Consider the following 11,939-nt stretch of genomic DNA (forward strand, 5'->3'; position numbering starts at 1 on the left):
CACACAACTGCTGAACTGCTTTGGGGAAGACTGGCTCCTAGAAAAGATAAAGAAAGAGACATGGACAGATCATGAAAGATTAATGATGGAAAAAAATTGAAAATACTTGTAAGAGGAAGTTTTCACTATGCCAGAATGGTTATTAATCCCCTGCAACTCCCTGTGACTAAGAGTTGTTAAACTTCATTGGCATTTAAAAATGTATTCTATTACACAGGCAAAAAAACAACTAAGACATTGGGTTGTGAAAAGGGGATTAACTGCAACGGGTATTTTTCATTCACTTTTAAGAGTATTTTTTCAAAAGTGTTTTTTACTATGTCTGTTTAATTAGCAACTAACGAGTTGTTGTCACTCCCTCTATATTAACTTTCTTTTCTTTTTTTTTTAAATTTGTCAGTGTTTTTTAACTCCCATGTCAGATTCTATGAAATCAATCAGAACAATAGAGAAATTTGAAAAATATTAAAGTATTTCAAGCACTGGGTGAAAAAGTGTCCAAAAGACGACCAAAATCTATTCCCTCATGGAGATCAACATGGGCACAACCCTTAGTAGATATCACAGAAGAAACACTTGACAGGAAGCAAATCTTGATGGTCCCAGCATCACTTGCTTTGATATTATATTTGAAATTATATTTATAGAACTTTCTTTTTCACTTTTTCATGACCTTTTCAGGGTCTTTTTCACAGACAAATCTAATGTAGCATCTTAGCCTTTCATTGCTTTGTACAGCACACCATTTTTTGAGCAACATGAGACCTTGAAATATCTGTGCAAAGCAAGACTGGCATTCAGGCTTCCAGTCTGTTCAGCTATAAATGGAGACCATGGAGACAAGGATCTTTTGCCTAACAGGGACAATATGATGGTAGGCACTACCAGGCTGCTTATACACCCCATACTCCAAATTCAGGTATTCCCAGCAGCTCTCATCTGAAAGACCACCCTGCTTTTGAGTTGTACAGGGCTGCCAAAGCACCAGCACATGGAAAACCATTTGCAATGTTAGGGTTGGTGATGGACAAAGAGCTGATGGGCAAAGGGCTGAAAAGTCCCTTTGAGGTCACAGACACCCATACATGAGTTAACATCACTCTTAGCTTCCTCAGCTCTCGTGTGCACCAGTAAAATCCCTTTGAACATGCAGGTAGAGGGTTCTGATGTCTGTAGTGCCTCCTATGCAGAACACATAATACTGCCTCCTGAATCTTCAAGCTTGCCTTAAGCTTACACTGTTTGTCTGGAATCGGGTAAAGGGGCGTAAATTCACCTCTTGCAAAGCAAATGCTGCCAGTTCATTGAAACACATGGCCCTTTACTTCCTCCATAAGAGAGGGTCTAGAGCACCTAAGCAAACTCAAAGGCAGGTTTGAGAAGAAGGATTTGAAGTTTTGTTGTTCCATTGCTCCATTCTAAAAATAACAATCAAACCTCAGGAAGGGTGAGGTGGCACCCTGTTGTTACAGACCACGAGTGTTGGTGCACAGATGCTATGGAAGTATTGCTAGCCGGGGCCTGGACTTGAGCTCAAGCACGGTAAGTCCCTCAGGAATGGCTCTACTTCCTAAGGAAGCAGTAAAAATGCTATAGGTCTCTGTAATGACTGGTGTTTGCCTGCCTTCACAAATCACCTCAATACTTTCACCCACATTTCTTGAATATAAGAAACAAATAACATACCTATTTTTTCCATTGTTATGAGGAACTGTAACTAAATAATGGATACCAATTCCTGCTGTCCTGAGTGCTAGGAGAGAGAAAGCCTTGGTACTCCATCAGCTGGGGGCACCAGAGGGTGAATCTAGGGAAAAACCATGAGCTGATGTTCCGGAGTACCAGGAGGAAGCAGGCTGCAGGTTCAAAGGACCCCGCAGATGTGTCTGGAAAGGAAATGGGGAAAGAACTGTCTGTTATTTGTCACTTCCCTTGGAGCAGAATGCAAAGGGTATTGGCAAAATTTTCTCTTGTTCTTTCAAGAACAGAGATTTATGAGAAGCTGTCCACTAATTTAGTTCTGCTTTTCCCATGATTTCTCTGTCTCCACTCAGGATGCATCTCCTTCCAGCAAGGAGTACAACTACACAGATGAAGAAAACCCCCGATCTTCAAAGGGCTGCAGCACATTGCCATAATGCCATCATAGCAAGACTTAACCCCATCCATACAGGCAAGATCAAACAGTATCCTGCAGAGTCAAGATACTATTGCATTACAAAATGATTCTTCCCCATGACAGATTTGGCCAAAAGCCAGGCAGTGAAATGGGTCTGCTCAGAGTGAATGGACTTGGAGTCTTAGACAGCAGTTAGAGATTTATGCTGCTGCTGTTGCTTCGATCTCTGATATACTCACATCAGAAATCAAGACACTGTTTCCCATCATCACAGACTTACCCAGCCATCTGCATGGAAGAAGAGAGGCTGCTGCCCTAAACGTGGAAAGGATCTTTCCTTCTTCCCTTCTGAACTTTTATTGGAGGGAGAAGAGATTTGATCCATTGTAAATACTGCTTTATCATAGGAAAGATAATTAGAATTGTATATATAATGTATTATAATATTTATTTGTGTACCAATTGTAATATAATTCCCTTCCCCCCATATTGAGTCTTGTGTTGTGTCTGTAAAACCCCTCTCATACTGGGGTGAGTTGTGGGAGAGGGGCTTGGACTTGGAAATTGGATTTTGGGGGTCTCAAACCACCACAATAGGAAGTGGCATAGATCTTTTTGGTGACACTTTGCTGTCAACATGTTTTAATGAAAGGCAATCAGCAGGAGATAGCAACCTGTAGTACCAAGGAATGCCACAAAATCCACAAATTTTTGTGAAGAGATTTCATCTGTCCTCCTTCATACACCCGTATCCTTGATTTTGGTCTTGAAGTCATGGATGTATTTAACATGCCTTGCAATATGCAGGATGAATCCATCAGTACTGTGGATTAGAGAGCAGAGAGCCTGTTGGGGCTTGGTGAATCTTGCAGAACTAGCAGAGGGACTGAGGCCCTTAATGCATCTACGTTAAAGGGGCTTCTGTCTGCTGTAATCTGGAAATTGCCAAATGTTTTCCGCATGCATGTAGGATTGTACATGGCAGCCAGCCACCACACCCGAGATGAGTCATGGCATATGATAAACTCAAATCCATTGCAAAAAAAAATTGCTAAGGGATTTGCACAAAAATATAGATTAGCATGGCCTGAATGAGTGCATTTGATTGGGTCAAGTGATGGGTTGCAAAATCTGAAACACAATTCCCAGCAATCATATGCCTAAAATGTTATCATGTCTGTGTTTATTCTAGTAAAAGAAATTAATTAGAGTCTGTCCACTGGTCCTGAAGAGTCATGTTATCACTTGTGTTCTTATGACCATACTGGAGCCTGCAGCTCATCCTGCCTGGTTTGGGACAGTAGGCACATCCTGGCCTGCTGCCAAATGTGCATATTCAAAAGGAAAAAAAATCTTACTTGACCTCACAAAGCTGAGACCCTGGCAGGTGACATTAAATGTCATGGGAGGACACAGCTCTCTCTAGAAAGTACTTGAAGACAAGGGACTTTTTAAGTGTCAAGTCCAACAGGACCCTGAGTTCCAGACAGATGGCAGAGGGAGGATGGCATTTTTCAGCACTTGTCACAGAACATGAGTGTTTGCAAAATCACTGTTTAAATAATGGTTTAGTGGTAGACTTGGCAGTGCTGGGTTAACAGCTGGACTTAGAGGTCTTTTCCAACCTAAATGTTTCTATTCTATGGTTATGCTAAATTGTGTGTTTGCTTGCACAGGCCCTTGTGTGAGATGCAGTGGATTACTACAAAAGGTTAAAAAAATCAGTAGTGTAAACTATGCTTAACGTCTAGAAATAGGCACATGACAGGAGCACCAAAGGTATTTTATTAGGCAGATCACTGTGCATCCTCCAGCCACAATGGGGGATGAATCACTCACTGAAACACAGGAAGATGGAATGGGGGGTTACATTTCTTTAGCCAGGGTGCTCCTTGAAGAGGCAGTCCAAATCATAACACATCAGCTCTGAATTACTGTAGGAAGCTGCTGTCCCTGACTATCTGGAAAGATCTTGGAAAAACCATACAGCCCTCACACAAACTTCTCTCCTGCCCAGGGGAGCTGTTTCCAGCTTCGGGGGGTCAGAGACACAACACAGTGGCTGCCTGTAGCCTGCAGTGGGGACAGTGGGTAGCAAGGCTCACAGCTCTCCCTGACAGAGGAACATGGAAGTTCACACATCTTCTCATGGCATTATTTCCATGATGATATCCACCTAGAGAATTTTGTCCTCCTGGCAGTGAAAAGACTTTTACCCATCATAGGCTGGACAATCAATGTCACTTTGGAGTGCAGTGAGCAGCAGCAGGAAAAGCTGAACTCTACATCAGGGCATGTTATCACTGCCAAATCTCTGTTGATTCACTGATAGCTCTGATATGTCACCTGTGGCTCTGGTCAGGGAAAAAACCCCTCATTGTCAAGGCTTCAGTCTGACAACAGGCATGAAAGAGCGGTGTCTTTGAAATCTGCCTTCATAACCAGAACCAAACCCAGCATTTTTAGTGAAAGATTAGGAGAGCCAGTTGAATTAGCAGGCTCTGCAGCCTGTCGCTGCTTGCATTTGCTTTCTTATCGGCACATACATTCAAATGTATGTTTGCAAAAGGGTTGTGGCAGCCCACTCCCCCCCCTCCCCATCTCGTGTAAATCATGGGGGAAAGTAAGAAAGTGTTTGCCTGTGATGAAACCTCTGCCTGCTTTGAGTGCAAGCTTCTGGGGATCATTAGTACTCTCTGATACTCCTTATTTGTAAGCAGCCCTGCTCTCTTCAGGTTCATTTCCTACTCCACAATGCAACACTGTCAGATATTTTCACACACTCTGGATGCATTGTGTAACAGAGGGCAAAAATCTTTGGCAATTAAGTGACTGCCTGATCATCTACAGCTGTTGTATGCTGCAACCCAGCCTTCAACCCAGATCGTGTACCAAGAAAATCCATGAAGGTCAGGGAGCTCCAAAAAGTGGGACCTGCACCCTTCCCATAGCCTGACAGTGTATAACAGGCAATAAAAAATATGGCACTCCCAGGGCAGGAATTGATTGTTAGTGTTGTCACATAAGGTGATGCTGTGCACACATGTGCTGGGTCCCCATCTTGAGATGCACCCTTCCTTGGTAAGGTCAGCCACACTACCACACAGCCACACTGCTTGGCAGCCAGCTGGGAGGTGCACAACACCACACAAGTGTTAGGTCCACTCCTGATTTCTAGCTACTTTTGATGGAAAACATGTCAGTAACTCAGAGCTGCTGCTCTGATGTGAGATTTCCAGAGAAATGAGCAGGAGACACATGTGCCCTCCGATTTATGGCAAATTTTTGTACAACATGGGCAGAAAATGGGCCTCTAAGTTGTGTGAGTGCAGCTGTATCCCATGATGTCTCCTGGGGCAGCTGTACTCAGAAGCCTGCCGGATGGTAACCCATCTCTCACTGAGCTGGTGATGGTAGGGAGAAGCTGTCAGTTTAGTAGTATTCACCATCCTACCACTGATCTGCAACATGAATCGTGGTTTTGGGAAGTGAGCAAGAGACCATGTAATTAATTAGGTAAAGTGGTAACTTTGACTGAACTATTTGGCAATTTCCAACAACAGACAAAAGAGCACCCTAAAAATGAATATAAGGGGTGTCCTGTGTTCCTGCCTGAATTTCATACACTCTAGGAAAGTCTCACTCATTCCTTCTGTTTCAGTTAATGAAAATTTCATTTCAAAGAAAATTGAATGCAATGAAAATTTATATTTCATTTTGATGATTTTTTAAATTATTATTATAAATAAGCACCTTATAGGGTGCCTGTGTCTTTGTTCCCATGTGGCAGCTGAGGATGACTGCATTGGCTCTGTTAGCATCACTACTGGGAGGACAACTCCAACCACCAGGCTGTCAGAGGCCAGGGCAATGCTGCAAGCAGGCTGTGACTGGCTGCACCACTTTAGTTCTTTGCCCAAGCAGCAGGGAGATTAATAAAGGTAACTACCTCCAACCAGTCATGGAGGCTTCTAAAAGACACTATGATGGTGTGTGTAAAAACCATTATTCTGTCCAGTTTCTCCCTCTGAAGGTGTCGGAGAATGTACAGGAGTATGTCCCCATCCCATGAGCAGCCCATTGGAGGTGAGAGCCAAGGCATCCTTCCAGGTGGGGACCTGGTCCCCTTTGAGGAGAGTCAGACTCTTCAGACTGGTCAGGATCAGCCCCACCAGGAGCTCGGCAGCAGTGAAATAGCGTGGATTAACATCTGCCAGCCTTGAGCTGCCTGGCTCTGGTCAGTCCAGTTCACTAGTAGAGTCATTGTTTATAGACCTACCTTTAATTGTACGTGCTTTTTGTTTCATGTGGTGTTATCTATGAATCCTACACAGAATATAATGCTTCTACTTAAAATTAACATTGAGACATTCTAAACTGGACTCTTACTACTGTCACATTAGGCTATAGGCATGTGATTAAGTAATTTCTCTTAAATTAGACTTCACAAAAGAAACCTCTAACTGACCTGCTTCTCCTTCTGCTCCATGCTGGTTGCACATTAAAACTCATTACTTCAAACCACACTGACAGGCATTTGTGCTGATAGTCACAGTCCATTCTAGCCAAGAGTTCTGTACACATCCAAATGTGCGTGACTTGTTTCTAGTCTGAACCTGCCTCTGTTTAACTTCTAAGTGTTGCTTCGAGTTATGACTTTCTCTGCTATATTAAAGAGCAGAAAGTTTCAATTTTGCAAGAGTGATTTCCTTTTAAAGACCGATAGTTTTCTCTGGACCCCGTAGAGCCTTGCGGATAAATAACCTTGGATTTAAATAAGCAGAACACTAGAAGCCTCTAAAATGGTTCTACATATGGTGAAAACAACCACAGTGTTAGGTCTGTCTGCACTCAGTCTTCATGAGCCTTAAACTGCCCATGACATTTATATTAAAATCTGAGTGGATTCTCAGTTGCCATAAAATCATAATTTAGGGCATGATCCTACTTTCACTTACACCCATATTGGTTTCTGTAACTCTCTCACTTCCAGCAGAATCTGCTACATGTGGAAACAGGTGTGGAACATACCTGACACATCAGCGGGGTTGTTGATAGTTCCATGGAGTCTAGGGGTAGAAGGAACTGCTAGATCACTTTGTCTGACATTCCTGTTATGAAAATCCATTCAGTTATTCTTCTACTGAGTCGAATAAATTGCACTGAACTAAAATGTAGCTTCCAAAAAAGCCTCCAGAGGATTTCAAAACATAGGAATACACCACCCTCCTTCATCATTCAGATAACTGTGTAAAGAAAGCTTGCTACTAAACTATGCCTTCTGTCTAGCATGAATACGTCTACCCTCCTCTTTTAGCTTTTCACTGTTACATGACAAAGAACTTTATTTTCTCTCATTTTCTTACTGAGAAGGTAACTATGCATTGCAAAGTGTTTGCTTCATGCTTTTCTTATTGATAAGCTCTACACAGTAGCTGATCTGCAGTAAAAGAGCCTGTATAAATCCTTACCTGAGGGATGATGTGAGATAAGAGCCCTCACCTTCACTGAGGGATCACCTCCGCTCCTATTTTCCTGGCAGCTACTGGAGAGGTTGTTTAGGGTAATCCTGCTGTCAGCTACCACTGGCTGCTGGTTTCCACCCAAGAGCAGCCCTGTCCCCTGCACAGCCAGCTCACACATAGAAATGGCTCGGCAGCTGCCTTCAACACAGGTCACTGAAGGGATCAGAGAAGCACTGCAAACTCTGCTGGTCCAAGGTAGGGAGTAGATTGACCTATGTGTGTGTGGTATATGTTGGAGGCAAGAATTCACATACTTTTAAGGATGATAGGAAAGAAGAGGTGGGAAAAAGCACAGAGAGCCATTCCCTCAGGCTAAAAGTGAGTACTCAATGGTTGCTAAAGAGTGGCTTACATGTCATCAATTCATCCACTGATTTGATCTTCAGTAACCAATTTATTCAACCATAGCCTATGCCAAACTCCCCCAAAAATATATTTTGTCTGACCTCTGTCAAACACACCCATCGTCTCAATAGAAAATTAAGTTAGGTTAGTTAATTAAGACTATTCCCCTACAGCTGGTGATAATCTATGCCTGTGGACAGTGACAGCCAAGAACTCCCTTTTCCTCACTACGTGTGATTATAAATCACAATTAGAAAGCAGGATTGTTTGATAATGGTAACCATGTAGATGTAACATAACATATAAATGTAGATGTGACATAGTTCTAATGAAATACATCTACATCTGGTTTCTACAGCATTGCGTGGATTGGCATTAATCATATCCTCCTAATTTTAATTCCTTCCTGGTAGGCAAACCTAACTTACCGACCTACATTATCCCACTTGCCCTGACAGTGTGATCACACAGCATGAGGTATGGTTGAGAAGGAAATAGTTGTGGACATGAGAGACTCACCATTCCCATTATGTCATTTTCTAAAGCAAAATTTTGGTGTGATTTAATGCTTCTATTGCTGCACAAAGGTTTGTGCCTCACCAGGCTCTGTCTCTTGATCCCTGTTCAAACCTAAAGAGCATGGGGTAAAGCCAATGGGACATTGTGTATTTCCAGAGTAATACACAGTCATCAGTAGAGGAGGCGTGCAGTCTACAAATTTAAACTACTAAAAGGTGGAATAAAAAAAAATGCTAGTTCATTTGTAAAAAATGCTCATTTGAAAAAATTAATTTGTAACATTTGCTTATTAACCAAACTAAACCAAACAAGCCCACTCTCCCCCTGAAACCTCATTTCAGAAATTATCCTAGAAGTGAAGTCCCCTATGCAGGACATACGTGTCCCTGAATCAAGACAAGGCAGCCAAGTGCCCGAGGAACCCAGAGGTGCTGGCAGCAACAGCTCCTCAAGGCACAGTGTTGAGGGTAGCCATGTTGAAGGACGGACTAGGGACACCCATGTTACCACTTAATTCTCTCTTGCCTCTGAAAGTGCCAGAGAAAGTCTGATGTCAGGTAATCACTCTTTAGGACTCACACAGACATCAAGGACTTGGTTACGTGTATGATGGTAGAAGAGCTTGATGAGGTAGCTCCTTGCCTGGATAAATGATGAACATTTATCATTCTTCACGAACTGCAGTGATAGGACAAGGGGCAATGGATATAAATTGAAAGAGGGGAAATTTAAGTTAGGTATTAGAAAGAAATTTTTAACTGTGAGGGTGGTTAGACACTGAAACAGGTTTCCCAGAGAGGTTTTGGGTGTCCCAACCCTGACAGTGTTCAAAGCCAGGTTGAATAAGGCCTTGAGCAACCTGGTCTAGTGGAAGGTGCCCATGGCAATGGGGGAGTGAGACTAAATTATCTTTAAGGTCCATTTCAAACCCTTAACATTTTATGATTCTATGGTCATGTTAAGCCTGGCTTACACTAACTACCTTGGTAGCCTCATCTCCTCAGATGGTAAGATCAATGGAGAGATAGACAACAGGTTAGCTAAGGTATATAGTGCCTTTGGAAAACTCCACAAAAGAGTATGGCGTAATAAACACTTGAAGAAAAGCACCAAGATCGGTGTTTACAAAGCCATAGTGTTGTCTACTCTCCTATATGGTTCCGAATCATGGGTCATCTACCACCACCACCTGCGTCTCCTAGAACGCTTCCATCAGCACTGCCTCCGTACAATCCTTAACATCTGCTGGTCTGATTATGTGACCAATACATCTGTACTAGAGCAAGCAGCTGTCACTAGTATTGAGGCCATGCTACTGAGAACGCAGCTGCGATGGGCAGGGCACGTCTCAAGGATGAAGGACCACCGCCTTCCTAAGATCCTGCTCTATGGTGAACTTGCCACTGGCTGCCGCATGAGAGGAGCCCCGAAGAAAAGATACAAGGACTCCCTGAAACAACATCTCAGCCTTGGCCATATTGATCACCATAACTGGTCTACTCTGGCCTCAAATCAGGAGGCCTGGAGACGCACTATCTATAACACAGCTGTCTCCTTCGAGAACACACGCAGGATCACTCTCGAGGAAAAAAGGCAACGCAGAAAGAACCGTGTCTTGCAGATTACACCATCTAAGGAGTCTTTCTGCTGTGCCTTTTGCAATCGGATATGTCTGTCACGTATTGGCCTCATAAGCCACCAGCGTGCCTGTAGCAAATGTGTAGTGCCTTCCCAAATCTTCGTTCGCGAAGCCCAGCCATGACACTACATATTTGACTAGTAGGAAGGCTGCTGTGGAGAGGGGGTCAAGTAGCCTTCTCGACACCCTTCTGGCCCTCTGGCCCTGTTAGGAGCAGACACTGCAATATGTCCTTTGCCTGATGAGAGAGACTGTAACAAAAGATAGTGTGACACAGATAATTTGGAGGTGGTTGGAGTATGGGAATGGGGCTGCCTAGGGAGGAAGGCCTGAAAAGGAGGAATGCCTGAAAGCCCCGACAGACTCCATGCTTGCTAAATCATGATGTACTTTCAAGGGCACTCTAAACCATCAAAAATCAGATTGTTGCTAAAAGCAGTTGTTTTGCCTTCACCTTACCCAAGGTACTTCCTAACTTCTGCTGTTCCCTCTCCCCAGGTAACTAATTTCTGACCTAGGTTAGTTCTCCTGATGTAGGAAAAGGGACAGTGAGGGCAAGGGTGAAACAGCTGCTTTCCCTGCCACATCCAGGTTAAAACCGCTCACAATACTGACTTAAACTACCATCAGACTTGTTATTTGAGACAGATGGATCGTTCAAGGATCTCGGCTTTGATGCAACATCCTAAAGCCACTCTCCCCTTGGAGCACACCTGTGCTCTAACCACTTCCACAAGGCAGATTCCCAAAAAATCTCCAGTCTAGGTAACCACAGACTTTAAACGATTTATTTGCACATGAGAAGCCCCCAGAGGGCTCCGAAGTTTTCCCACACGGTAAGGTAACGACAGGCGATAACTCGGCGAAGAGTCACCTCCGGATTTCCCAACGGTGTCTGGACACGGCTCCCTTTGTGGGCGCGACGCCTCAAAGCAGCGACCTTTGTGGTCCTTGAGAAAACAGCACGGGGGAATGGGAAGCTGATCCCCGCCATCCTCCCCCGCGGGTCCCCGCCAGGGCACGGCGAGACGCGGCAGCGCCAGCGCGGCCCCGCTCCGGCCCCGCGCCCTGCGCTGGGGGATCCCGGACCCCGCGCTGCTCCGCTCGCCTCAACAGTGCCACCCAGTGCCTCTTTTGTATCATTTCAAGTGGAAACGGGGGCTCGAAAGCGGGGAAATCCGCCTTTAAGGCAGAACGGAGTCACAAGGAGCGAGTGAAAGCAGCTGGCGAGCAGCAGTGGGGTGTGCTGTGAGCTGCGGGTGCCCCCGGCTACCGGGAACCATCGACAGAAAAGAGCGGACATTTCTGATTTAAAACAAAACAAGTGAAAACCCCCCCAAACAAAACAAGTGAAAAACCCCCCAAACAAAACCCCAAAACAAAATCCGTGCCACAGTTCTCCGGTTTTTAAACGGCCTAACGTGTTTCCCGGCTTGTTTTTGACGTGAGAGGCAGGGGTATAATGGTCAGTGGGAGCTTCCTTGGGTCTTTGCTACAACAAATGTTCCCGTGAGTGAATGGGTAAAGCAGGATTGAAAACTGAAAAGTTCATCCATTCATAGAGGAAATTCCCTTATTAATAAAAACCAGCAGCAGCAATAACTGCCCCAGCCGAATAGTGGCTGTGGGAGGGACGAGTCCCACACCCCAAGCCCAGGGATGCAGGGAGTGGGGAAACTGGGGGCTTGCCCCCACTGCGGGGCATGAAGAGGAACCAGTTGGTGGCAACATATGTGTATTGCATTTCTCTGCAAAATTTGCAAGTAGCTAATTAAATTTCTGACGCTGAATC

The sequence above is a fragment of the Chiroxiphia lanceolata genome, chromosome 1, assembly GCF_009829145.1.
Source record: "Chiroxiphia lanceolata isolate bChiLan1 chromosome 1, bChiLan1.pri, whole genome shotgun sequence".
NCBI classification, from domain to species: Eukaryota; Metazoa; Chordata; class Aves; order Passeriformes; family Pipridae; genus Chiroxiphia; species Chiroxiphia lanceolata.